General features: G+C 44.2%; 1 pseudogene; it reads left to right on the top strand.

Moving 5' to 3' along the window:
- The first annotated feature begins 24,686 nt into the window (after positions 1-24,686).
- LOC111155141 lies at positions 24,687-25,224 on the top strand (annotated as a pseudogene).
- The last annotated feature ends 544 nt before the right edge of the window (positions 25,225-25,768 follow it).

The following is a 25,768-nucleotide window of genomic DNA, read 5'->3' as shown; positions in this document are numbered from 1 at the left end:
GATCTAAGCCATAACACTGTGTGAGCGCCCTGTACAGCAGCCCCTCTAGTTGGGGGCTTTGTCAATTACTGTCAGTTACTGAATTTCCCCAAAATTATCTTTCTGAGTTTTATCAAAATCCAGATCTTGTGGAGGAAATGCATCTGACATATGGCCATGGTCCACCAGCTATGGCCCTCCTACAGAAAAATGGCAGAGGCCTGCTGCGCCGGTGGGAGGCCCTGATGCTACAGGTAGAGAGAAGGGAGAACTGCCCACAGTTGTTGGGGCCACAATTAGACTCCCCCTAAGCCATCCTCAGCCCAGAGCTACTTCCACTAGCTCAGAGAAGAGTCCCAGCTTGAAGGTGACTCTCCCATCTCTTCTCAAATACACAAGCACAGCCTTCTCATGGGTCTTGCCTCATGTATTGATCAGGGGTTGCTTAGTGTTGTGTAACCACCCACCCCAAACCCTTTGGCTTGAAACTACCATCATTTACTCTCAGGAGTCAGATTGGCTAGAGAGGCTCTGCTTCCCGCTACAGGACTGTGTGTCTAGGTCTGTTCCACACATCTCTCATCCTCCTTGGACCAGAGGACTAGCTTAGGCATGTTCTTCTTGAGGTCATGGCCAAGGTACAAGATGATGAGCACAAACATGTGAGACCTCTTAAGACTTCAGCTTGGAATTGACAAACTATGGCTTCCATCCACATGCCATTGGCCAAAGCAAATCATACAGCCAAAATCAATGTGAGGGATGTACAGGGTACTCCACTCATAAGTCTGTGGCAAGGGTGTGAATGCAGAGAGGCGTGAAAAACTGGAAACAGTTATTTAATCTTCCGCACCCAGGAAGGAGCACAGATGACAGATGGACAAGGCCAGCAGCCCACTGTAAAGATGAGGGAATTGGGGAGTGCCACAGATAACACAGCTTTAGCAGGGCATTTGGCAGGGGCAAATGTGGACAGCTGGGTAGATTTATTGCCGAACCACGGTGCCCAAAGAGCATTGACTAAAGGATGACGTCCATCTGGAAGAAGCTTGCAGTGGCATACCATGGGCTTCTACTCTGCTCCATGGTTTTCATCCACATCTTGGATGTAAGTATTCGAATCATGTTTTATCAGATTTGCAGATGATACACAGCTGAGATGCATGACTAATGCCCTTTGATGATGAAATCAAAATTCAAATTGGTATCAACAGGCTGGGTCTATGAGCCTGAAATAACAAAGATGAACAAATTTTAAAAAGTAAACTAACATTTATTGAACACCTACTATGTGCCAGGCACACATTTTATTTAATCTTCCCAACACACTTTGAAGCAAATATTGTGCTCTTCTTTCAGATTAAAAAACCATATCCCAGAAAAAGAAGTACAAATTACATCCAAATCAAGCAAACGGAAGGAAATAAAGAATTATCATGGAAATTAATAAAAGAGAGACTACAGAAACAATAGGAGAAAATCAACAAAACCAAAGGTGGTTCTTTAAAAAGATCCACCAAACTGACAAACTTTTAGCTATGCTGATCAACAACAGCAAAGAAGGAGGGGGAGTGAGAGAGAGAGAGAGGAAAAAAAAACTCAAATAATTAAAATCATGAATGAGAAGACATCATTACTGATCTTACAGAAACAAAAAGGATTATAAGGGAATCCTATAAACAATTGTACATCAACAAATTAGAAAACTCAGGTGAAATGGACAAATTCCTAGCAAGACACAAATTACTGTGACTGACTCAAGAAGAAATAGCAGATCCAAATAGGCCTGTAATAAGTAAAAAGATCCAATTGGTAATTTAAAATTTTCCTATAAAGATAAGTGTCCTAGTCTCTGAGGCATTCACTGATAAATTCAACCAAACATTCAATAAAGAGTTAATGCCAATTCTTCACAAAACTTTAGGAAAGTTAGAAGAAGAGGAAACACCTTTTAATCCATTCTGTGAGGCCAGTATTGCCCTGATATCAAAACTAAAGATGTCTCAAGAAAAAGAAATCCTACAGAACAATATTCTTTATTGTTTTTTTTTAATTTTTTATTGTCTTTATAACATTATAACACTATATTATTGTCTTTATAACATTAGATGCAAAAACCCTCAACAAAATAGCAGCAAACCCAAGCCTGCAACATATAAAAAGAATTATATGCCATGAGCAAATGTTATTTGTCCAGAGAATGCAAAGTTGGTTTAATCTTCAAAAATCAATTAATGTAATACAGCATGTTAATGGACTAAAGGGCAGAAAACATAAGATCATTTCAATAAATGCATAAAAATTATTTAACAAAAATCAATACCCTTTTTTGATAAAAACTCTCAACAAACTAGGAGCAGAAGGGAACATCTCAATCTGCTAAAGGACATCTATGAAAAATCCATAGCTAGCAGTATACCAAGTGGTGAAAAACTAAACACTTTTCCCCTAAGACTAGGAACAATATAAGGATGTTCATTCTCTCCACTTCTGTCTAATGTGTACTGGAGGTCCAAGTCAGGGCAGTGGGGCAAGACAAAGAAATAAAAGGCATCACAATTGGAAAGGAAGAAGTAAAACTCTATTTTCAGATGACATGATCTTGTTTATAGAAATGCTAAGGAATCCCCTTAAACACTATTAGATAATAAATGTATTTTTTTACACTAGTGATTCAAATTCAGTTGTTCACATTTACTAATTAAATTAAGTAACTAAAATTAGAATTAGGAAAACAATCCCATTTACAATAACATCAAAAATAATAACTACACAGGTATAACTTTAACAAAAGAAATTCAAGACTTGTTGAGAGAAATAAAGGAAGATATAAATAAATGGAAAGGCATACCATGTTTAACGTTGGGATAGTTAACAATGTTAAGATGACATTACTCCCTGAATTAATCTCCAGATTCAATACAATTCCTATCAAAATCCCATCTTCCAGGTTTTTATTTTTTCAGAAAGTGGAAAGCTAATCCTAAAATTCATATAGAAATTGAAGAGATCCAGAATAGTCCAAATGATCTTCAAAACAAAGAACAAAGGTGGAAGATTCCCATTTCCCAATTTCAAAACTTGGAACAATGCTAGAGTGATCAGCACTGCGTGGTACCAGCATAAGGACAGACATATAGATCAATGGAATCGAACTGAGAGTTCAGAAATAAACTCTGACATTTATAGTCAATTGATTTTTCACAAGGAGGCCAACCCCAAGCAATGGCAGAAAGAACAGTCTCCTTAACAATTAGTGCTGGGACTACTGAACATGCAAAAGAACGAAGTTGGACCCCTACCTCATTCGATAGATAGAAATTAATTCAAGATGGATCACAGATTTAAATGTGTGCAGCAGAACTGTAAAACTCTTAAAATAATGCATAAAAGTAAATCTTCATGACCTAAGATTTAGCAATAGAGTCTTAGAGATGACACCAAAAACATGAGTAACAAAAGAGAAAACAGATAAATCAGACTTCAGCCAAATTAAAAACTTTTGTGCTTGAAAGGACATTATCAAAAGGTAAAAAGACAACCCACGGAATGAGAGAAAATATTTTCAAATCCTTTATCTGATATAAAACTTATCTCTATAGTAAATAATCCCTATAAATCAATAGTAAAAAGACAACCCAATTTAAACAGGGGCAAAGGACTTGAAGACATTGACCCATGGAAGCTATGGCCAACAGATACCTGAAGAGATGCTCAAAATCACTAGTCATTAGGAAAATGCAACTCAAAACTACAGTGAAATACCATGTCATACCCACTAGGGTAGTATACTAAAAACAGACAACTTGTTTTTGTGAGGAATTGAAGAAACTAGAACTCTCATGTGTTGCTGGTAGGAATTAAATGGTGCAGCTATTTTGGAAAACAGTTGGGCACTTCCTCAAAAGATAAATGTGCAGTTACCACATGACCCAGCGATCCTACCCCTAGGTATATGGCCAAGAGGAATGAAAACACGCATCCACGCAAAGACCTGTACACAAATGTTCATAGCAGCATTTGTTATAATAGTTTGAAAGTGGGAACAATGCAAATATTTGTCTATTGATGAATGAGTACCCAAAATATGGTACATCCATACAGTGGAATATTATTCAATAGTAAAAAGAAATGAAGTCCTCATATGCTAAAACATAACAAACCTTGAAAACATGCTAGAGGGAGGAGCAAGATGGTGGAGGAGTAGGAGACCTAAATATCATCAGGTACAGGAGTTCAGCAAGATAGTTATCAAACCATTCTGAACACCTACAAACTCAAGAGGAGATCTAAGAGAAGAAGAGCAACAATTCTAGAAACAGAAAAGTGACAACTCTCTGGAAGGTAGGACATGCAGAGAAGTGAATCTGAAGCGATATATGGGAACAGAGACAGCAGGGGGAGAGGCCGGCTCCTGGGAAGCAGTGGAGAAGTGGAGCACAAAATCCGAACTTTTAGAAGTCTGCTCCACTGAGGGACGTTGTTCCAGAGGCTAAGTCGGGTGGAGAGGAACCCACCCAGGGACAGTGTGGGCTCAGGTCCTGTGGGGCCACAGAAGGATTGGGGGTGTGTGAGTGTAGCAGAGCTCACAGGTACCAGAGCAGGGAAGCCGGCTGCAGAGACGGAACCAGGAATGAGCTCTCAGCTTGAGGTTACCTTAAAGTATGATCCGAGGCACAGTCAGACCACCACTCTTCTGGCAGGAACCCCACAAGCAGCAGATCCAGAGAGACCGCCTCCTTTCTTCTCTGGGAGGAGCAGCACCAGAGTACACAGCAGGAATCTGCTGGGTTTGGAAACCTCAAACAGGGCCGTGCACCAGAGATAAAAATGCTCTGTCACAGGCTTGGGTGAGCATGGAGTGCGGCTGGAGACCAGGGAGACGGGAAGGATTGACTGCTTTTCTCCAAGGGCACACCGAGGTGTGGGGCCCCAAGCTCTCAGTAAATCCGGCCGGAGATTGGGAGGCCGCCATTTTCATTCTCATCCTCCAAAGCTGTATGGAAAGCTTCAGGGAACAAAATCTCCCCAGCAAACCAGAGCAGATTACTTAGCGTGGCCCCAGGCAAGGGTGGTGCAATTCCGCCTTGGACAAAGACAGCTGAGAATCACAGCAATGGGCCCCTCCCCCAGAAGATTTGCAAGAACATCCAGCCAAGACCAAGTTCACCAATCAATGAAAACTGCAGAACTCCAGAGATAGAGGAATGCAACACATAGAATTCATGGCTTTTTCCCCATGATCCTTTAGTCTTTCAAAGTTAAATTTTTTAGTTTTATTTTCTTCTTATTCTATTTAAAAAAATTTTCCCCTTTCCTATTTTAACGTTTTTTACCTATTTTATCTTATCAATACCTTTTTAAAAATCTTTTTAAATTTTCATTGTCATAGTCATATTCTATCCCTTCATTGTATTTAGCCTTATTTTTGTATACAAATAGGTTTTTCTTTCTTTAAAATTTTAGGATACAGTTTCTTCTAACAAATGAAAATATACCCTAAATCTAGCTCATGGTTTTTTTTTAATCTCTAGCCTGATCACATTCTTTCCTTTTTTTTTTCTTTTTCAACCAACTTCTTATCTCATCAATTCCTTTTTTAGAATCCTTTAAAATTTTCATCTTTACAATCATGTTCCATCCCTTCATCATGTTTACCCTTTTTTTTGTATACATATAACCAGTAAGGAGAGTGAAGCAGTCATCAAAAATCTCCCAACAAACAAGAGCCCAGGGCCAGACGGCTTCCCAGGGGAATTCTACAAAACATTTAAAGAAGAATTAATGTCTATTCTCTTGAAACTGTTACAAAAAATAGAAATGGAAGGAAAACTTCCAAACTCATTTTATGAGGCCAGCATTACCTTGATCCCAAAACCAGACAAAGACCCTACCAAAAAGGAGAATTACAGACCAACATCCTTGATGAACACGGACACAAAGATTCTCACCATTATTAGCCCAATAAGATCCAACAATACATTAAAAGGATTATTCACCACAACAAAGTGGAATTCATTCCTGGGCTGCAAGTTTGGTTCAACATCCTCAAATCAATCAATGTGATACAATACATTAATAAAGGAAAGAACAAGAACCATATGATACTCTCAGTAGATGCTGAAAAAGCATTTGACAAAGTACAGCATCCTTTCCTGATCAAAACTCTTCAAAGTGTAGGGATAGAGGGTATATACCTCAGTATCATTAAAGCCATCAAAGAAAAACCCACAGTGAATATCATCCTCAATGGGGAAAAACTGAGAGCTTTTCCCTTAAGGTCAGGAGCACAGCAGGAATGTCCTCTATCATCACTGCTATTCAACATAGTACTAGAAGTCCTAGCCTCAGCAATCAGACAACAGAAAGAAATAAAATCCATCTGAATCGGCAAAGAAGTCAAACTCTAACTCTTTTCAGATAATATGATACTTTATGTGGAAAACCCAAAAGACTCCACTCCAAAACTGCTAGAACTCATACAGGAATTCAGTAAAGTGTCAGGATATAAAAATCAATGCACAGAAATCAGTTGCATTTCTATACACCAACAATAAGACAGAAGAAAGAGAAATTAAGGAGTCAATCCCATTTACAAATGCATCCAAAACCATAAGATACCAAAACCATAAGACACCAAAGAGGCAAAGAATCTGTACTCAGAAAACTATAGTGTACTCATGAAAGAAATTGAGGAAGACACAAAGAAATGGAAAAATGTTCCATGCTCATGGATTGGAAGAACAAATATTATGAAAATGTTTATGCTACCTAGAACAATCTACACATTTAATGCAATCCCTATCAAAATACCATCCATTTTTTTCAAAGAAATGGAACAAATAATCCTAAAATTTATATGGAACCAAAAAAGACCCCAAATAGCCAGAGGAATGTTGAAAAAGAAAACCAAAATTGGCAGCATCACAATTCCAGACTTCAAGCTCTATCACAAAGCTGTCATCATCAAGACAGTATGGTACTGGCACAAAACAGACACATAGATCAATGGAACAGAACAGAGGAGCCAGAAATGGACTCTCAACTCTATGTTCAACTAATCTTTGACAAAGCAGAAAAGAATGTCCAATGGGAAAAAAGACAGTCTCTTCAACAAATGGTGTTGGGAAAATTGGACAGACACATGCAGAAGAATGAAACTGGACCATTTCCTTACACCACACACAAAAATAAACTGAAAATAGATGAAAGACCTCAATGGGAGACAGGAATCCATCAAAATCCTTAAGAAGAACACAGGCAGCAACCTCTTCGACCTCAGCCGCAGCAACTTCTTCCTAGAAACCTTGCCAAAGGCAAGGGAAGGAAGGGCAAAAATGAAATATTGGGACTTCATCAAGATCCAAAGTTTTGCATAGCAAAGGAAACCATCAACAAAACCAAAAGCCAACCAATGGAATGGGAGAAAATAGATTCAAATGACATATCAGATAAAGGGCTAGTATTCAAGATCTATTAAGAACTTATCAAACTCAACACCCAAAGAACAAATAATCCAATCAAGAAATGGGCAGAAGACATGAACAGACATTTCTGCAAAGAAAACATCCAAATGACCAACAAACACATAAAAACATGCTCAACATCACTCGGCATAAAGAGAAATACAAATCAAAACCACAGTGAGATACCTCCTCACACCAGTCAGAATAGATAAAATTAACAAGTCAGGAAATGATAGATGTTGGCGAGGATGTGGAAAAAGGGGGACCCTCCTACACTGTTGGTGTGAATGCAAGCTGGTGCAGCCACTCTGGAAAACAGTATGGAGGTTCCTCAAAAAGTTGAAAATAGAGCTACCTTACAAACCAGCAATTGCACTACTGGGTATTTACCCTAAAGATACAAATGTAGTGATCCAAAGGGGCACGTGCACCTGAATGTTTATAGCAGCAATGTCCACAATAGCCAAACTATGGAAAGAAGCTAGATGTCCATCAACAGATGAATAGATAAAGAAGAAGTGGTATATATATATACAATGGAATACTATGCAGCCATCAAAAAACCCGAAATCTTGCCATTTGCAATGACATGGATGGAACTAGAGGGTATTATGCTAAGCTAAATAAGTCGATCAAAGAAAGACAAGTGTCATATTATCTCTCTGATATGAGTAATTTGAGAGGCAGGGAAGGGTCTTGTGGGGAGGCAGAGAGGGAAAAAATGAAACAAGATGGGACTGGGGAGGGAGACAAATCATAAGAGACTCTTAATCTCAGGAAACAAACTGAAGGTTGCTGGGGGGTGGGAGAGGGTTGGGATGGAGTTTATGAGTGGTGGACATTGGGGAGGGTATGTGCTATGGTGAGTGCTGTGAAGTGTGTAAGACTGATGATTCATAGACCTGTACCGCTGAAGCAAATAACACACTATATGTTAATACAAAAAAAAATTATGTTAAGTGAAAGAAGCCAGACACAAAAGATCACATGTTGTATGATTCCATTATATGGAATGTCCTGAATGAACAAATACATAGATAGAAGGTAGATTAGTAGTTATTTAAGGGTTAATGGATGGGGGTAAGAAGGGTGTGGAAACTGACAGTTAATAGGCATGGGGTTTTCTCCTTCAGGGGAACAAAAATTCTCTAAAATTCAAATGTGGTATTAGTTGTACAGCTCTGTGAATAAACTAAAAAACACTGAACCAGGGGTGCCTGGGTGGCTCAGTCAGTTAAACATCTGCCTTCAGCTCAGATCATGATCCCAGGGTCCTGGGATCAAGTCCTACATCAGGCTCCCTGCTCAATGGTGGGAAGCCTGCTTCTCCCTCTCCCACTCCCCCTGCTTGTGTTCCCTCTCTTGCTGTCTCTCTTTCTGTCAAGTAAGTAAAAAAAAAAAAAAAAAAAATTTAAGTAAAATAAAAAACACTGAACTGTATACTTAAATAAATGAATTGTGTGGTATATAACATACCTCAATAAAGCTCTTTTTTAAAAAAATTGATTGCACAGGTACAAAAAAAGCACTGTATCCAGGAGAGCACTTCTTATACTTTAACGTGCAGGCAATTCACCAGGGAATCTGTTAAGAGACGGATTCAGATGCATGGGTCTGGGATGGAGCAGAAAACTTAGCATTTCTGCCAAGCTGCCTGTCCCATGTCTTGAAGAGCAGGGCCCTGAGGTGGTTAAACAGCTCTCTCCGGGTCAGACAACGAGCAGATTCGGGAAGCCTGCGTTCCATTTGTGTGACAGCAGAGTTGCTGACTAGCGGTGAAGTGAACAGTGGATGAGGCCTGGCTTCTCAAGTGTGAGAACAGCTCTCTGGAACCATGACCTCAATGGCTCAAGAGTTCATCCCAGGCACTGAGACTCTAGAGGCCGAAACCGAATTACTAGAAGTGGAGAGTCCATCCCAGGGAGGAAGTCCTGTTTCCTAGTCAGACTCTAGTCTGATCTGATGGCCCCCAGAGTCCCAAGTCCAGATGTGGGAGCCACATTGAAGAGGAACCCTAGGAAGTGATAGTTGGCCTAGAAGAAGATACCCGGAGTGGTGAGAAGATCGGAAACCTTGTCACAAGGGGAACTGGTGAAATGCCTGGTGAGTTTTATAATCCAGAAGTAAAGATGCAGGCAAGTGATGCTGGCCTTACATGAGGGCCAGCCTAGGAAAGAGATAACAAAAGCTATCTCTGTGATCCAGAGGGCAGAACAAAGATTTAAGGGGGAGGTTGCAGGGAAGTCACTCCAATAAATAAAAAGGTAATACAATTTTAATAGTTAAAAGCTTCCTAGGTCATTTGGGACTCAGAAACCAAACACAAATTGGCTTAAGCCAAACGAGAGATTTGTTTCTCATGTATCACGAAAGCCCAGAGATCGGTTTCAGGCTTTGCCTCTTTGCATACCGTCTTTCTCTATGTTAAGTTCATCTCCAGGCATGTCCTCCTTTGGGGGTGCCAACGTGGTCACTAGCAGCACCAGGCCTAGGTCCTATCAGTTTAACAACACAAAAGGTGACTGTCTCCTGCCCAAGGGTTCCATCAAAACTCCCAGGCTGACTTCTGCTGCCCAGCCTGAGTCACATGCCCATGCTGGGTTACATAAGCCATCACTGTGGACATAGTGGGAAACATGACAATTTACCAGGCTCAGATCATATGCCTGCCACTGAGGCTGAGAGGTAGGGTGTGTCCTGCGCACACCACAAGGACTGAGACTGGAGGAGAGGTGACTCTTCAAAGAAAAAAAGAAAATAGCCTGGCTCCTAATTTTACTGAAGGGAGAAGAGAAGTTTGTTAACAAAACCAACAGATTTCCATAAATTGCAAAATGAAGAGGCTTCTTTGGGAAGGGAGGAGGGAGAGAGATCTCCATCTCTGGAGACATCCCAGCAGAGGCTAAATGATTACTAGCACCCTGCCCAGCAGGGAGCTGTGGATGGGAGTCAAATCCTACACAATGATTTCTAAGCACAACGACTCTCCATGGTCTTCTTCTCACTCTCGGACCCTTGCTTCTACCTCAAAACACCTTGCATCATGAAAAAGCTTCCCAATTCATATTACATAGAATTTTTCAAGCCCTATGAGAAACAGACACGGTTCCTTTTGTCTTCCGTCTTACACCACTTTTCATGGCCTGGATGTACAGTCGCTCTCCGTGACTGGCCTTGGCCTTTTGTCTTTACCGTAATTAAAGATGCTATCCCCAAGGACACACGGAGTGAAGCTTCAGCGGGGCATTATCATCTCTTGGGTATTGTTCTTTGGCAAGTCACCTCTTTTCAAGGTGAGGTGCTTTGTTTTGCAAGAAAATAAGATCTCTTGAGCTAACTGAAGAAAGGAGTGCGTGTGTGTGTGTGTGTGTGCACGCAGGCACGCCTGCATGTGTGTTTATGGAGCAGGACAGATATTGTAAAGATATGGCAGTGTTTGGGGGCATCTGGGACAGGATTGCTGCCAGCCAGCAGTCCTCAACAGAAGCTAGAAATAGTCCCCACAATCAGATGGCCCTGGGACTTCAGCAGCAAGATCCACATGCTTGCCCAGCACACTGCCATTATTCACCTAGTTAGCCACTGGCCACGTGTTTGACTCTTCCTACGCAGCCACCAGCTGACCTGGCTTTTCAGTCTTGTTCTCATGTCTGGGAAGAGGAATATCATCGGACCAGCTTTTGCTCTGCCCCAGACAATAAGCGAACCCTGTTCCAAAGCTCTACCCTTCTCCAGATATCTGTGGCCAAGAGAGGAGACACAAATTTGACAGCCCAGGCTGGTCTTCAGTAAGTCTGTGGGTAACATCTCTGGAACGTGGTGGTCACCTAACGCACAGCCCAGATCGGTCAAGTGCGCCCCTCCTCTTGCGCCTGAGTATTGCACAGATTTGGGCGTGCTGCCTCTTGTCCTCCCTGTAAGTTACCAACCAACTGAAACGGTGTGGACTGATCAGGCCATCAGGCAACATGGAATAAAGGCCTTTCCAAATGACGAGGGCAGAGGAAGTCGGGAAGTTATCGCACATGCCTCTGAAGACAGTGCTGGGAGAGGAGTTCGGCCTAAGGAAAAGGAAGAAACTCATCAAAGCTTGGGTGTTTCTGTACCTCCAGCCTGTGGGAGAGGGGGCTCACGCCTGTATGTCCAGGCTCTATCCAGAGAACGGGGCTGCCTGTGTGGCTGACTGGACCAGTCCTAGGAAATCCCAGCCATGAACAAAAGGAATTGCACTTCAGTCCCCCAGGGCCCTGCTCAGAGACTGACCCCCCTCCAAACCTCGCATCTGCCCCCTGCAGGATTTTCAGGGGATTTGCTAGGGAAGAGGCCAGACCAAGATGGCTAAGGTATCAGGGAGAATCAGGCCACTTGTGACTCAGCCACCTGCTCCTTGCTGCAAATAAGGTTGAAAATATCTGCTAATGTAAGAATCTGCCAGCCTACCAGCCCTAACTCGAAGACACCGTTCTGGTGAAAATATGCAGCCAGAGAGACTAGAGGGAATTCTAGGGGATTAAAGGGATGCCCTGGTTCCAGGCACTGCAAGAGAATTGGACATAGTAATTAATGGAATCTTATAAAACAAATTCAAATTGATCAGTCAGTAAATGAGAGTTTGGCCACCCAGACTGAAACCGATTTAAAGGAACATAAATTGAGTCAATAATAAATGTGGAAGGAGACAGGAGTCGGGAGAAAGCAACCAGTGTAGCATTATTGGAGTCGATGTTATTTATTATAGGGGATTAATAGTAATAATAAAAAAAAAAGGCTCCCATGACAAAGCCTTTGAAAGAATCTGCAATGTAAAACAGAGATCTATAAGTAAGATCTGGCTTTAGGAGCTTAATTGAAAATATTAAGTGGGGAGCAGCAATTTAATTAAATATAATGATGATGGTAAATTGCTGGGTTTTATTTAGTCATGGGAAGAGATATCTAGAACAAGGGCTCTGGTGTAATAAGAATGTTGGGAAACACAGATATTTTTCTAAAGAGGACATTCGCGAAGCATCGATTGAGAACTGCCTGCAGGATAGGATACTCTCCCAAGACCCCTTGTTTGGTCAAGGCCCTCTGGGGTCTGTCTCCGACCCCACCCCAGAGAGAAAAACCCATGCCCCAGCTGCACAGCCCTCCAGACATCAAGCCCAACCCTGAATGTGCAGAAGCACAGGCCCCACCCCACGCCCATCATGCACGGAGCAGGCAATGCCAGGAACCCCCACATTCTATACGCAAGCCAGGAGAAGAGGGAACTCTTCGGAGGAGAGACTTTCACCACCGGATTCATTGCTCTGATGAATAAGAGAGGAGATTTATTAGAGATTAGAGGGGTGCAAAACTGCTTAACTCCAGAGCCGCTGCCCTCCAAGCCTTGTGCCTAAGTAGAGGGTTCAGAACATTCCCCAAGCCTTCAGCAGTGCCACCCAACACGCCTCCTCCCCACTGTCTCTCTCAGCCTCCTCCTCATGGTCTCTCACAAGAGGGGCTGCAGCTGGGCGCAGGCTCCATGTGGAGGGGGAAGGACGCGTCCTGGCCACCGGCAAGGAGAATGCACACAGACTCCAGGAAGGAACCATGAGCTAAGAAGAGGCGTGATGACTCTCACAGCAAGACACACATGGCGCATGCACGAGGGTGACGGGCACTTCTCCTCCTCGGTGCTGAAGACTTGGGCCAGCATCAGCCAGTCAGGAAGCCTTCCCTAGATCTCCCGCCTCCCCCCAGCTGGGGTCTGGACATCCTCCTCTGGGCTCCCATGATACTTTCTGCAGAAGCTTCTTACCCAGGCACTCAGCCTGCTGTTTTACCCTTCCCAGCTGGACTGCATCTTGTTCTTTGTAGTCTCCCCAGTTCCCAGCAGAACCAGGCTCGCTGTAGTGGATTGAATGGTGGAATGGCAGGGTTCGGTTTGTTTGGAGGAGATCTAGTCTTCAGAGTCCGAGACTGGTGGTGACAGCTACAGAGCCCGTGGCCATCCAGCCGAGCTGCGGGCCAGGGAGAACCCGGTACTGCCTTAGATGCCTACCTATGGTGGGGGTGGATGTTTGAGGGTGGCAGAGGACTATCAAGAGATGCCTGTCCCAGCTCTTCAAAATACAGCCTGACTCGGTCATCTCTTCATGCTGCTGGACCCTGAAGAGGTGGGCACTTTCTGAGCACTGGGAGCAAGCCAGAGACAGGGCCCGGGCCTGTGCTCTTGGCTGGGGTGGAGGAGAGGCGCATTCAGAGGGCATCCAGTGACACAAGATGGGACATGAGTTGGTACAGGTTGAAGACGAGTGATAGGAACGTGAGGGCTTATACACCTCTCCACTTCTGTGTATCTTTGCATTTTTCCATAATAACGTCATTTTAATAAGATACAACTTAAAATTTAAAAAGACATTAACCACAAATGATTTTCCCTAATGGTCTTGCTCTCTCCCCACCTCCCCTAACACAGTGGTTCTCAGCTCTGCGACCTCGACCAGAGTATTGGCATCACCTAGGAACTTCCAAGAAAGGCAAATTCACAAGCTCACAGGGACCTATCGAATCAGAGACTCCGGGGTGGGACCCAGCAAACTGGGCTTCTCAGGTCACCTAAATGATCCCACTTACGTTTGAGAACAACTGCTCTAATGCATTCTCTTTAAACCTTCAAACTTGTGATTTCCATGGATTGGTGATATTCCAGGGTGTTGCGAGTCCCCACCTCCTCACCTGGGGGAGGGTGTGTTTTCCCACAGCTGGCACCCCTGTGGTCCCCATCTCAGCTGCAGCCAGGCTCGCGTGCTCAGGATCCCTCACACAGAGGACATCAAGAGGCCGAGACTCAGTATTCAGTGGGTCCGGCCCCGGGTGATCATGAGCATTCACTCTGCACGAGCCAAGTCCCAGGCTCTTGAAGGTTATGTCATTTGATAATTTCAATGTCAGGTACTGTGATTCCTTTCATCTGACAGATGAGGAAGCGAGGCTTAGATGCATGGTGAAGCAGCTCACCGAGTTCACCACGTGAGCAAGTATCAGAGGCAGGATTCCAAACCATGAAGCCCTAACCACGAGACACCCCCATCGTACATTTTTGTCCCTTGTCTGGCTCTGATGGACATCTCACTTCCAGGACCAAAGCTGCACCTGGCTTGGACCCCTGTGCCTCACTCCATGATTTAAGTGTATATCCAGGCCCTGGAGGCTGGGACTATAATTTATTCATGGCAACATCACTCCCCTTGTCAGGAAGCTTCCATGTGCAAGGAATAAATTAATGGGCCTAGAACAAGCTATCACCTCTTCTAACAAGGAGCTTCCAGGTAGGGTGGCTGTGACAGGTTAAGGCAGTAGTTCCATGGTGCTGTGAAGGACACAAGTCCTCTCCCTCTTTCCTCCCCACCATCTCGGCTTGTACCTCTCTCCTGAAAGATCACCACTCCAGATCCCGGCCATGCTCACAGGATGGCAGCTGTCATCATGATCAGACAGGGAGAAGAAAGGCTATTTCTGCCAGACATCTCCTAATTCAGAGTGAGGGGCCTTTCCCAACAGACATGCCCTCCTGTCACACTGGCTGGAAGTAGGCGACATGCCCGTCCCTTAACCAATTGCTGCCAGGGGGAAACAGGAAGGACTGGACGAGATTAGCCTACTTGGATGGACCCCTGAGCTCCCTCCCTGGTGGAGATGTGGACAGTCCAACACAACTGAGACTTGGCCAAAAAGGAAGAAGAAGGGAGGACTTCTCTGGTTCCTTCCCCAGGAAACCATTCAGGACTGTGGGGGAAGAAAAACTTTCCTAGGGTACAAGCCCAGAAACTGAAAAGCAAATGCTGTTGAGTCATGTAATCATGAAGCTTTAGCATATTAGCAAAGTTTCCAGAGAGAAACAAATAAATGTCACCCACAAAGGATCTGGAATGAAAACGGCATCGGACCTCCAGCCAGAAACTTCTCACAGTGAGTCAGAAGACAGCACCACAGGGCCTTCAAAGGGATGAGAGAAAATGATGTCAAATAGTCATGTTACAACTCAGTCAAATAATTACAAATAGTCAAATTATCGATCAGTGTCAATAAAAACATTTTCAGATATTGAACAGACATTCAAGGTCTCAGAATCATGCACCTTTCTCAGGGAGTCACTGGAGATCATGACTTACCAAACAAGGGAAAATGCTAAGGGAGAGGAGGAAATCGGACCCGGGATAGAGGCAAATTCCTGAGATGGCATGAAGGAAGACCGTTGGGTGACAGCCACGGGTGTGCAGAAGGCCTGGAGAGAAACGGGGAGGGATGGAAGAGTCTGGAGCAAATGTCCCCAAGAAGACATGAAGCTGGCATGTCCCAACGATGTTGGGAAAAGAAAACGCAGAGATTTAGTGATAGAGATGGGAAGTTAAAGCAAATAAAAAACGAGGCAATTATCCCCCTTCCCCGCCCTCCCAGAAAACGATAAGCAATATGTTGTTAAAGAATGGAAATGTAATCCTGGAACAATCGGCTGCTTAATTGTCAATCACACTTATAGTCATACTATTGTGAACACTGAATATTTATTTAATCAAATCTTGTGATCAAAGCATATTGAGAGAAGGGAGGAGTAGAAGTGTGTGTGTGTCTCACGTTGAGGTCTTTTATCCATTTTGAGTTTATCTTTGTATACGGTGTAAGAGAATGGTCGAGTTTCATTCTTCTGCATATAGCTGTCCAGTTTTCCCAGCACCATTTATTGAAGAGACTGTCTTTTTTCCACTGTATATTTTTTCCTGTTTTGTTGAAGATTATTTGACCATAAAGTTGAGGGTCCATATCTGGGTTCTCTACTCTGTTCCACTGGTCTATGTGTCTGGTTTTTGCCAGTACCATGCTGTCTTGGTGATCACAGCTTTGTAGTAAAGCTTGAAATCAGGTAACGTGATGCCCCCAGTTTTATTTTTGTTTTTCAACATTTCCTTAGCGATTCGGGGTCTCTTCTGATTCCATACAAATTTTTGGATTATTTGCTCCAGCTCTTTGAAAAATACCGGTGGAATTTTGATCGGAATGGCATTAAAAGTATAGATTGCTCTAGGCAGTATAGACATTTTAACAATGTTTATTCTTCTGATCCAAGAGCATGGAATGGTCTTCCATCTTTTTGTGTCTTCTTCAATTTCTTTCATGAGTGTTCTGTATTTCCTCGAGAACAGATCCTTTACCTCTTTGGTTAGGTTTATTCCCAGGTATCTTATGGTTCTTGGTGCTATAGTAAATGGAAATTCTCTAATTTCCCTTTCTGTATTTTCATTGTTAGTGTATAAGAAAGCCACTGATTTCGGTACATTGACTTTGTATCCTGCCACAGTACAGACAAAAGGTTGATATCCAGGATCTATAAAGAACTCCTCAAACTCAACACACACAAAACAGACAATCATATCAAAAAATGGGCAGAAGATATAAACAGACACTTCTCCAGTGAAGACATACAAATGGCTATCAGACACATGAAAAAATGTTCATCATCACTAGCCATCAGGGAGATTCAAATTAAAACCACATTGAGATACCACCTTACACCAGTTAGAATGGCCAAAATTAGCAAGACAGGAAACAACATGTGTTGGAGGGGATGTGGAGAAAGGGGAACCCTCTTACACTGTTGGTGGGAATGCAAGTTGGTACAGCCACTTTGGAGAACAGTGTGGAGATTCCTCAAGAAATTAAAAATAGAGCTTCCCTATGACCCTGCAATTGCACTACTGGGTATTTACCCCAAAGATACAGATGGAGTGAAAAGAAGGGCCATCTGTACCCCAATGTTTATAGCAGCAATGGCCACAGTCGCCAAACTGTGGAAAGAACCAAGATGCCCTTCAACGGATGAATGGATAAGGAAGATGTGGTCCATATACACTATGGAGTATTATGCCTCCATCAGAAAGGGATGAATACCCAACTTTTGTAGCAACATAGACGGGACCGGAAGAGATTATGCTGAATGAAATAAGTCAAGCAGAGAGAGTCAATTATCATATGGTTTCACTTATTTGTGGAGCCTAACAAATAGCATGGAGGACAAGGGGAGATGGAGAGTACAAGGGAGTTGAGGGAAATTGGAAGGGGAGGTGAACCATGAGAGACTATGAACTCTGAAAAACAATCTGAGGGGTTTGAAGGGGTGGGCGTGGGAGGTTGGGGGAACCAGGTGGTGGGTATTGGAGAGGGCACGGATTGTATGGAGCACTGGGTGTGGTGCAAAAACAATGAATACTGTTATGCTAAAAATAAATTTTAAAAAAAGAAAAAAAATAAATAGTATCTCACTTAAAAAAAAGAAGTGTGTGTGTTTGTGTGTGTGTGTGTGTAAAAGGGCTAAATCCAAATCTTGAAATAACAAGTCTGGAGATAATATTGAAGCTGGAAAATCAAGAAACAAAGTACAATTTTGTCTTTTCAAGAGAGGTGAACAGAAGAAACCAGTGCTAGGACTCTCTTGAGAATAGCACATTAGGGTGGAAGAAGTGAAGGAGGGCCACCATCGGCCAAATGGTGCTATTTGAATTATTCAATTCTGTTCCTGTTGTTTTGTTTTGTTTTGTTTTGTTTTACAGAGAGAGAGAGAGAGCACAAGCGGGGGATCAACCGAGGGAGAGGGAGAAGCAGGCTCTCTGCTGAGCAGAGAGCCCAAGGCAGGGCTCCATCCCAGGACCCTGGGATCATGACCTGTGCCAAAGGCCAACACTCTTGGGGGGCCCGCCATCGGCTTCCTGCACAATCTTCATTTGGAACAACTGATACCACTGAAGCTTTTGAAAACTCCCAGGGAGAAACCAAACAGCCCCTTCCAGGTGGGCCTCATGCCTCCAGTGTGACCTTTCTGTTTCCCTGACACCCACAGTGGCAGGCCTATCGTGCAAGGTTCCAGGGGCTGTGAGCAGGTCCTGGGGTTCCAGATAGCCTGGGGTCTCAGGGCCAGTGCTGGGCTACAGCACGTCTGCCGGGATGAGGCCCTGGCCAGGCAGAAATCAAGCACGGGTGCCCCCACCCTGCTCAGCCCCAGACCTCCTCACCCCACGCAGCACACTTGTTTCCACCTCGGGCTCTTTGTGCCAGCCAGCCTTCCCACTCACAGTCCCACTGAAGCCAGTGCTGTGGGTGGAAGGAAATTGAATCCAGACCGAAAAGACCCCTTGTTCAAATCCGCGCCTACGACCAACCAGCTGTATCTATGATCTCTTTCTCTGCCATCCAGTGGCACCAGGAATGGGCTAAACACTTTAACCTTCTTACTCAAGGAGGCTGAATGACTCGGCCCTGTCCACAATAGGTAATAACTACCAACTCAGCTCTATTGGCTCCAAAGTCTGAATTCTTCCTTTTTTCCAGACTGTCTCTAAAGGTGGAGAGGGATACATTTTATCCCCAGGAGGGATGCAAATTTTCCCTGGGAGAATATTTATAAACATCACTATACTACACAATGTTCCTTTGTTGATTCAAGAATGGTTTATGCAAGGTCTGAGGCTAAGTGCAGTGCCTAGACTCAAAGAGGCCACAGCCCCATATGGAAGGAAGACACTAGAACAAATCAGCACAGCTCTGCGATAAGCAAATCTGGCCCCCCACTGGTTTCCAGGAGGCCTCAGCAGCCTCTCCTGTGCTATGGACGTGTCCCATGACTGGCCACTTAGCAGCAGGCATTCTGCTCCCCCCTTCATTCCCTCTTGTCCAGGGCTGTCTGCTGCTGAGGCCTCGGCTGTCTCTGGCCACCACAGCAAGAAAGCTCTGGAGTCCTGAAGCCCCCAGAATGGGGCTGTAGCATCTAGAACCTGACGGCTGAGGCCACATGGCCTTCTGGGCCTGAAGGGAAACTCTCTCACCCAGGGCCACAGCAAGGCTACTCCTGCACCCGAAGTCTTTCAAGGTCTCCATTGAAAAGTCTCCTTTCATCTGAACCTGAAGTTTTAAATATGTCCATAGGACACTGAGCTGGGAACAAATGCAAGTGACAGTCCCTCTAAAGACAGAGGTTTTTCTCCTCAATCTAACTCCTGTCTGTCTCCCTCTTCCCAAGAAGCTCTTCAGTCCCTCATAAAAACAGTCCAATCCCACCTCAGCGAATCTTCCAGACACACACTGATGTGGCTGGGGGCCAATGGTAGGCTGATGCCCCAGGACACACACATGTCACACACCCTCACGCACATGCACGGCTGTCCCCTCTTGCCCACCCTGACCCATCCTGCCTGGTCATCCTTCCACAGTCAAGGCCCAACACTCTTAGACCTTATCATTTGCGTGGGAGGCTGCAGAAGGACACGTGTCCCCCCCACACCTCAGGACAGTGCCCCAAAATTTCAAGAGATACAAATCTGTAGCAATTGATGGTTATGGAATAGAACTGAAACATAGAATCAGATGTACAAAATGGGAGATATTGCCAGAACCGTGTTTGTGCCATGATAGGGTAAAAGGCACATGCTTTTCAAACAGCCAGACATTGGAGAACAAGGAAAATGTGAGGGCCATGCCAAGCCTAGAGGGGCGTCCCTGCCGGGGTTCTCAACAACCACTTCAGTCACTCTGAGACTCTAAGTTTCCAGCCTTCCTGATCGTTCCCTCGGTGACCCATCAAGATAATGAAAATCTTCCCTATTCCCTCAGGGCCCTGGCCTCTGCTAGGCAAAGCTTTATTGTTGTGGGAAATCCCTAACCAATCGGACAAATTAATCTGTGATAAAAGATTAATGTAAGGATGGCAAATGGATTTCATTTCTGCTGCCAGCCGTGATTGATTGGGAGGGCTACCTGGAGTGCTCTTTTGCGGGCTGTGGCCAGAGCTTAGTGCAGCAAAGCAAGAGTGCCGGGATCGATTCAGGATGTCTGCCCCAAGCCCTCTGGGAAAAATGCCATCACAGGTGCTGCTTGTCTGCCATCCTAGGGTTAGTGGCTGCCCTGGGTTAACCTGCCCCTCCCTCTATCGCATGGCCATTGGGGGAAGGAAGTCTTATTCCTGACAGCAGAAGACCTTGAGCCCATGCGGAGGTATTAGAGTAAGGAGGACCCTATCAGCCCTCTTGGGATGGCCCTTTCTGTGCTCCGGGAAAACCTGACCCCAACCAGCAGTATCTTAGAGGGTCCTCAGGCCAGGGTGAGAGAAGGGCCGAGCAGCCATCGATTCCAGTCAATCTCAATGAATATCATTAACTTGTACCCTCCAGGGTAGTGACAACCATCCACGTGTGGCTAATTCGAATGGTCCATTGGTGGTCCAGCCCAGGCACAGGTGAGCAACCAGCACCTGCTCTGGGGACTTGGGTCCCAGGAAAGACGGTTGGAATCTGCTTGGGCACTTACCAATGTGAAGGGACCGTGGCTCAGTCGTGTCCATGAACCCTGGGTACACCAAGGCTGCACAGTGGGATTCCTGGAGGTTACTTTTGTTTCATTTTGTTGCTTTTCCAGGGCTGGTTATGCACCTGCTAAAGTAGTAAATAGAAATGGCTCTGAAAAGCTAGGAGGAGCCTGGGGACATTGTGTGGACCCTGTCATTCCTGGAGCCTGGGTACAAGGTCTAAGAAGTTAGGGGAGAACAAAGCCCATTCTGTCTGCTTCTGTGGGCCTGGCAGACCCTGGGCCGTCTCCCTCCAGATACAGCTTACAAACTCCTGCCAGGCCCCACCTCTCCCGCAAGCCATGGCCCTTCCATTCTGGGATCTACACACTATTTGCAGAAGTTTCCAGCCCATGGACAAGTCCTAGCTTGCCCAGTTGGTCCAAATAAAGCACCTAAGGACCATGATGGCAGATTGGCTCATCGGAGAGGTGCGCTGAGAAGAGGCTCCTGGAAATAGCAAGCGTGAGCTAGTCCTGGCCCCGAGGAGAGAGACCTGTGGTATAAGCATGTTCCCGTGGCAGGCTTGGGTTTGGAATGACTCTTCACCACGGTGCTCTCTGGAGTCACCTGGGACGCCCTTCTAAGATGGGCTTCCATCAATTTCACTCTCTTTCTGTTTGTCTTTTCTGTTATTTATCTAATTCTGTCTTCTTTTCTCCCTTCCCTCCTTCTGCTTTCATTGTCTCTGTGTACAAGCGTCTATGTCTACTGAACGTCAGGTGCAGCCCTGGCTGCCGGGACACAGAGATGAGCAAGGCCCAGTCCCTCTTCTGCGAGCTCTCAGAAGGAAATGGAGATCATAAACCTACACACATAGAAGTACATGGCAGTCGAGAGCACAGGGAAGGGGGCACCCAAGCCTGCTACAGAGAATTTGGCATCTGAGCTGGAATTTGAAGGATTAATTGAGTTTGTTAAATGGGAAATCAGGTAAGGACATTTCCAGCAGACCCTGGAATGGGTAAAAGCAGCCAGGACGAGAAAATATGCAGTGTATGGGAAAGTGTCAGTCTGGGTGGTGAGACTGAATAGGTAAGTAGCGAACATGGACAGCCACGTGTGCTGAGATAGGATTTTCTCCTGAGGCCAAAGGGAAGTTCAGTCGAAGCAGGAAGTAGCCCACTGGCTTGACCAGAGAGACTTCTGCATTCAGGCGGGGTATGGAAAGTAGCTGCACACCACCTTTCCTCCTGCAATGACTAGGGAAAAAAGGAAAAATTGGGGAAAAAATTAAAGATCTTTTATTATTATTATTATTTTTTTAAGATCTAAGAGTACGATGGAGGCAATGAAGTCTGGATGAACTAAAGTCCAGGGAAAGAAAAGCCCTTCCTAGGTGAGCTGATGAATGTTGGCTCTCTTCTTCCTTGGGGACTCTTGCCAGTTCAGGGCACAGGCTGGTGATGGGACTTGGCCCAGCCAGAGGAACCTTACCAAAGAAAGAGGAACAAAGAAAGTCTTCAAGGTCATACGGGCTGGCTGATGGACTGGAAATAAGAGGAGCCTGCAGGCAAAGCTGATTTTGACCTAGGACAGCACTAGAGGCTGGGCACCAGGACTGGAAAAAGGAATGAAGTCTCCCTCCCACCATAATCAGAGGGAGGGGGGTTGTGATAAACATGCCAGTCTCATTTAGGATACTCCCCAGACTTTGGGGTTGCGTGGGTGGCTCATGGGTTAAGCCTCTGCCTTCAGCTCAGGTCATGGTCTCAGGGTCCTGGGCTCAAGCCCTGCATCAGGGTCTCTGCTCAGCAGGGAGCCTGTTTCCCCCACCCCCTCTGTCTGCCTCTTTGCCTACTTGTGACTTCTCTTTCTGTCAAATAAATAAATAAAGTCTTAAAAAAAAAATAGGACACTTGCCAGACTTTGAATATACCCAGAGTGGAAAGATAAAGATCTAAGCTCAAAATATCAGTGGTGTTCACTGTGGTAGTTTAGCTAAATTGGAAATGCCTTTCCCAGAATTCTTTTCCATGTTTGGTACCAGGTTATGGGGAGGGGGCGGGTCACAAGATAAATTTGAGATTTGTAAAGTGGATTGAGGCAACAGTACTCTGCTGATCTAGAGCAACTTCTGGCCCATCACTAGACACAGATGCAGTAGCCATCCATGGATTCCCCCACCAGCTTCCACAACTACATAAGGTCTAATCCATGTAATTATTATTCCCTGTCATTCACATTGGCTCTGCTGCTCTGATCAAACTCTAACTGATACACCAGAGGTTAGCAAACTTCTTACGTAAACATTTTATTTAATAATAATAAGTATTATTATGTAGTAGAGATATATTTGTTTTATTTATTTTTTAAGAATTATTTATTTATTTTAGAGAAGGGGTGAAAGGGAGAGGGAGAGAGAGAACACCAACAGACTCCCCACTGAGCACAGAGCCCAATACAGAGCTCGATCCCATGACCTTGAGATCATGACCTGAGCCAAAATCAAGAGTCAGATACCTGAGCAACTGAGCCACCCAGATGCCCCAATATATATTTATTTTATAGTAAATATTTACTCACATGCCTTGCAGACCAAGAGGCAAAAGTGAGGATATTATAAAGGTATTTTCATAACAAAAGAGAAAACAGATTTCCACAAATTTTTTATTAAATTCAAATTGCAGTAGACATGATTTTTTTTTTTTTTTTTTTTTGTAATATAGGTCTACCAATAAGAAGAATGGACTTTTTGGGACAAGATAGAATTTCACTTGTAGGGATTCCCCTACTAAGTTAATCCTCCCCATCACTAAACAGATTGCAAATTTTCATCTGTAAAAACCATTCTTACTTGTGGGCCATACAAAATCAGGCAGTGGGCAAGATGTGACTAGTGAGCCATTAGTTTGCTGGTCCTGTGATAGGGAGGAGGAACTTTCAGGGCTGAGTACCAGCAGATTGTAAATCAAAACTTCAGAAAGATTTCACCCAAGGAACAAGGACAAGCTATAGATATGCTGGTTCTTACTAAAACTGCAATCCATTTCAGTTGGATTGAGGTGGTAGTCTTTCTACCCTATCCAGCTTACAAAGAAGGAATGCTTGCTGGTTGAGAAGACCATCCAAAGCCTCCATGATTCTATTATACATGATGACCAATATGTAATGGAAAATTACTAGATATGCAAAGAGACAAGAAGATGTGATTGATGGTAAGGAGAAAAAGCAAATAAGAGAAATAAATTAGAACACTTTAAAACAGCTATGATTAATACGTTAAAGAAAGTGGACACAGCTGAATAGAGGCTTAGTGAACCTAGAAACAAGGTAATGGAAAATATCTAAAGTAAAGCACAGAGAGATTCATCTGAGAGAAAGATCGTTCTGGCTACAGGCTATATGATGGATCACTGGGGACAAAAATTGAAGTCAAAATACATTTAGGGGATGAGTAGAGATTTGCCTTCTCAGGTCATCTAAAAGCAGCCAGGATGAGGAACAAATAGCACCCAAAGCCTTCTTCTCTGCCTCCTTAAGGAAAAAGGAACTTATTCAGCCCCTCCCCCCCATAGCCTTCCTCAACTGAAAGCAAATTAAGTCAGAAGTCTCTTGGAGAACATCCCCATCTCAGGGTCAGACCAGGTCTCTTCATTTGTTCTAATAAAGATATTTCTAATTTGGCTAAGAGAAGGAAGAGAGGAGGAAGAAAACTTTAAGTTTCTCCAGATTTTTGGCTCTTCCCTGAGCAGGGAGGGAGACATTCCAGGCTCCAACCCAGCTTGCTGACTATCTCTTCTCTTACTGGTTCCCAGAATGTTAGCAGAGATTCTGCACCACCAACGCCCCTCCTGGGAACCCAGAAGTTTCTAGCTGATCAGAAGTTGTGAAGTGCAGCCCATCCAGGTCCTGGCAAAAAACCACTCCACGGAACTGCCATCTTCCAGTAATCTGCCAAAATGACCAACACAAAGGGAAAGAGGAGAGGTACCCGGTACATGTTCTCTAGGCCTTTTAGAAAACATGGAGTTGTTCCTTTGGCCACATACATGCGAATCTACAAGAAAGGTGATGTTGTGGACATCAAGGGCCTGGGCACTGTTCAAAAGGGAATTCCCCACAAATGTTACCACGGCAAAACTGGAAGAGTCTACAATGTTACTCAGCATGCTGTTGGTATTGTTGAAAACAAACAAGTTAAGGGCAAGATTCTTTTCAAGAGAATTAATGTCCACATTGAGCATATTAAACATTCAAAGAGCCGAGATAGCTTCCTGAAGCGTGTAAAGGCAAATGATCAGAAAAAGAAGGAAGCCAAAGAGAAAGGTACTTGGGTTCAGCTGAAGCGTCAGCCTGCTCCACCCAGAGAAGCACATTTCGTGAGAACCAACGGAAAGGAGCCCGAACTGCTGGAACCCATTCCCTATGAATTCATGGCATGATAAATATAAAGAAAATAAAGGACCTCAAGACTGTAAAAAAAAAAAAAGAAAAAAAAACAAAACACCACTCCACATTAAAACCAAAGAGTGAGCTGCTGGTGGGGTGGGATTGGGGGCGGGGGGAATTCCTTTCAGAGGAAAAGCTCTACGTGATGCTCATTCATTCAGCAATGTGAAACCTCTACTATGTGCCAGGCATAGGTCTAGGCCTGGGCACACAGCAGGAAACAAGACAGGCAAGGCTACTTGCATTCTGACATATCTCAGGCAGGTTAATAATTTTGTATAGTAAATAAACACACAAGCAAGAAAATACCAGTTTGTGGAACATGTGATGATGAAATTAAAATGGCATGATGCGGGGCACCTGGGTGGCTCAGTGGGTTAAAGCCTCTGCCTTCGGCCCAGGTCATGATCCCAGGGTCCTAGGATCGAGCCCCGCGTCAGGCTCTCTGCTCAGCAGGGAGCCTGCTTCCCTTCCTCTCTCTCTGCCTGCCTCTTTGCCTACTTGTGATCTCTGTCTGTCAAATAAATAAATAAAATCTTTAAAATGGCATGATGCAATATAAAGTAGTAAACTG

Source organism: Enhydra lutris, unplaced genomic scaffold, assembly GCF_002288905.1.
Source record: "Enhydra lutris kenyoni isolate GAN:26980312 unplaced genomic scaffold, ASM228890v2 scaffoldscaffold39, whole genome shotgun sequence".
Lineage (NCBI taxonomy): Eukaryota > Metazoa > Chordata > Mammalia > Carnivora > Mustelidae > Enhydra > Enhydra lutris.
Note: the sequence above shows the minus strand (reverse complement) of the source record. Positions and strands in the feature narration are given on the sequence as shown.